A 3872-nucleotide genomic window follows, 5' to 3' on the forward strand; every position below is an offset into this window, starting at 1 on the left:
GGGAGTTCAAGTTAAGGAGAGAGACATAACTTTTTTCTGTAAACAAAGCCCACTTACAATGACTTCCCTTATAATGACTACAAGTGACAGGATAGGGGGTGTCAGAGTCTCTGCTTGGAACTGGCAAATCTCAGCAGGTTCTAAAGGATGACAATCAGCTCCAACTGCTGGTAGGTATAGACTGCACCTGGAGAAGGAAATGGCCACTCACTTCAGTATTTTGCCTGGAAAATTCCATGGACAGAGGAGCCTGGTGGGCTATAGTCCATGGAGTTGCAAAAGAGTCAGACATGACTTAGCAACTAAACAGTAACACAGGCTGTAACAAATGTAATACTTTTTATTTTTAATGCTAGCTTTCAGTTTAGTTCAGTTCAGTTGCTCAGTCGTGTCCTACTCTGCAACCCCGTGAATCATAGCACGCCAGGCCTTCCTGTCCATCACCAACTCCTGGAGTTTACTCAAACTCATGTCTATCGAGTCGGTGATGCCATCCAGCCATCTCATCCTCTGTCGTCCCCCTCTCCCCCAATCCCTCCCAGCATCAGGGTCTTTTCCAATGAGTCAACTCTTCGCTTGAGGTGGCCAAAGTATTGGAGTTTCAGCTTCAGCATCAGTCCTTCCAATGAACACAGCTTTGGGTGTTAGCAATAATTCCAGAACATCAGGAAAAATCCTATTTCATCTCTTGTCAAGCCTTCCCTAAGAGATTCTAAGTTATATTCAGCAGGCTGGCTAAGATTCCTTGATCTCGGGGAAGGTGAGTCTTTTGCTAGCCCTAGAAAATGACTCATGATTAATAAACACTAGTCACAGAAATCCCACTGTCCTACTTTCCTTCATTAAATATTTTCCCCAAATTTCTTGGAGATAGAGGTGCCTATATGACAAGCTGTACTCAGTGAGACATAAGAGAAATTCTGCTAGGAGGCTCTAGGGAAAATTCATGTTCCTATATAAAAAGATGGACTTTGCAAGAAGAAACTCTTATGTCCCAGCCCATTCTACTCAGGATACTGGTTGTATGGTTTTGGTGCCCACAAGTGCTGCAACTATCTTGAGACTATGTCTAGAGGGCCACTGAGAGCATGGAGATGCTAACAAAATGAAATGTTACCCCCGAGCTGCTATCGCAACCTGCAGTCGCCTTCTTTCAGGTTTCTTGCCTTTGTAATATAAGCCAAAATCCATAAGGAATTCTTCTAACTGCATACAGATTCCTTCTCAACTGGTAAAATTAATGTTTTAAAAATGCACAGTTAAATTATTAACGATCATGCATTTTTCATTAAAAAATTATATTTACCTCCAGATAATTTCCTCCCAGATATTAGGACATGCAAGTACACTCTATCTTGATGACAATCTCTCTATCAGTATGAAAGACTAAATATTGCTTTCAGGAACAATTACTCATTGGTCTCATTATCTTCAATAACTGTGGTTTTGAGGAATTAGAAATAAAGAACAATTTTTCTTTAAAAATAACTAAACATTTCCTTGAACTTCCTTGGTAGCTCAGACAGTAAAGAATATACCTGCAATGCAAGACACCCAGGTTCCATCTCTGGGTGCAGAAGATCCCCTGGAGAAGGGAATGGCAATGCACTTCAGTATTCTTGCCAGGAGAATCCCATGGACAGAGGAGCCTGGAGGGCTACAGTCCATGGGATCACAAAGAATTGAACACAAGTGAGTGACTAACACTTTCTTTCACTTTAAACAGCTCCTATCAAGTAATGAGCCTCTAATTCCTGCAGTTAGAAATAGACAATCAATACAAAATGAAATAAAGTTCTAAAGAGTGTCACAAATGGAAAAGTTAGAGATAGATTAACTTTTAAAGTAAATACATGACACAAGAAGAATCCCTATAATTTAAATATCTGTCTTGGCAGAAATATGGATGGTTAAACTTGGGAGAAATCACTATGTGACTTTAATTTCTACTATTATCTGCTGAACAGGAAATTTCAATAAAGTCTTTTAGAATAGCTTACAAGAACTGTTTTATAGCATACATTTTCACAAGGAAAGCTTTTTAAAAATTAGATTTAGTCTATCATGTATATGATGAGAGCAATAGAGTTGGTAATTCATTATATTAATATTTCAGCTTATTTAAATACATAATATCTTTCTAGACAACTATTCAACATTTCATTCCAGATTTACTTTAGAAAGTGAGTTGCATATTCCTATATCCTGAAATCTATTTTTTATATATAAACTTCCTTTCACAACATATGTTCTTTACAATTTCACACTTATTTAATTTTAATAACTGACTAAATGTGATAGATAACTGAAAGATTTACAAACAGAGGCCTCTCTTTCTGCCCAAGAGAGTCATACCATCGCTCTTTTAGTTGCTTTAGAATCTAGTTACTGTAGCTAAAAGTAAATGGTTATCTTCTGGATAGAGATTTGATATTTCAGGGAGAAACAAAATATTCATGTGCTTATGCCAGTTAAAGCAGTTTTGTTTCCCATAAGTTATGTAAGACAGGTTATTTTTCATGCTACTATTCTCAAGCTAAATTTGCTTATATTTCAACAACAACTCATTTGGAATTTTCTTATGTTATCACTAAGGAATCATTAAGCTGTGTATCACAAGCTAAATGTGCACATTTAAAAAAAAAAAGGGAGGGGCCTTAGTCTTCCAGTATATCTATTCTCATTGCTTGCATGGCATTTATCCCTATTGTATTCTCGAGGCATAAACCACATACACACAAATCTGGGCATAATTTGAAAAGTAAATAATATTTTCTGTTTTTTAACTGGTGTGTTAACCAACCAAACACAATATTCTCTGATTACAGTATTCTAAAAGAGACAGATACAGATGGAATTGTGACTTAGGCAGTGTTCATTCTTTAATGGCTTTTTTTTTTTTTTTGGTTGTCAAATGATCCTTTATTTTTCTTTTTTCTTTGCAGTTCTTAACTAGCTGGGCACTCCACTGCACCACTGTTGATATCATCCACGACGTCATGAGGGTGGCGGCCATCAACACCGCAGCCCACACAGACTGGGCGGTCCCCAGGATCCCCCCAATGGCTCCAGAAAGTTCTCTAGCTAGAGACCGGTGCCGCATCTGCCGGGCAACGTTGACGATCTCATCAAAATTGATGTTTCCACTGTGCTCAATGTTTCCCTGCTTCTTTCTGTCCCTTGGTGGTTCCCTGAGGGCTTTGATGATCAGGGCAGAAGCAGAAGGCACCACCTCAATCTGGGCTTGTCTGTTCAGAACGGTCAGTTTCACTGTAATCCTCAGACCCTTCCAATCACCAGTTGCCTTGGCTATGTCATCACCGACCCCCCTTGGAGACAGGCCCAAGGGGCCGATCTTGGGGGCCAGGGCAGACGTGGCACCGACCTCCCCACCGGTGCACCTCAGGTACACAACTTTGATCTCGTTGGGGTCGAACTTAGGCGGCATGGTGGAGGCGGCTGGTGTCGGATGAACCCGGATTCGGGACGACCGAAGAAAGTTGCACCTTCGCCTCCTCCTAGCCGAAAGCCGAAAGCTTTAATGGCTTTTTAACCTCATCTCTGGAACAATTCTTCCTATTTTCTGTAGCCCCAACCAACAAAGCATTAATTCAGCTAGCCACTCTCACAAAAGCAGTTGAGCTTGAACAGACTCTGCTGGGTTACTGTTTATCATGTGTTGTATACACCTTCTTTCCCAGTCTCTGAAGGCTCTACTTTTCCTAGCAAATCTAATACTAATCAGCTGACTAGGTTTTATTAGGAGGGTCCCCATGCCATTTTCATATTTATTATAATCTCTGAAAATAAACATAATTTTAAAACTCTAACTTGCTATGTAAATATAAGTGGCCATTGTCTAAGTCTATCCA

At 39.7% G+C, this 3872-nt stretch overlaps 1 pseudogene; it reads right to left on the reverse strand.

Annotated features, from left to right (window-relative positions):
* Positions 1 to 2910: 2910 nt before the first annotated feature.
* On the reverse strand, positions 2911 to 3530 carry LOC136163321 (large ribosomal subunit protein uL11-like; annotated as a pseudogene).
* Positions 3531 to 3872: the final 342 nt, after the last annotated feature.

This window comes from Muntiacus reevesi, chromosome 3 (assembly GCF_963930625.1).
Source record: "Muntiacus reevesi chromosome 3, mMunRee1.1, whole genome shotgun sequence".
NCBI lineage: Eukaryota > Metazoa > Chordata > Mammalia > Artiodactyla > Cervidae > Muntiacus > Muntiacus reevesi.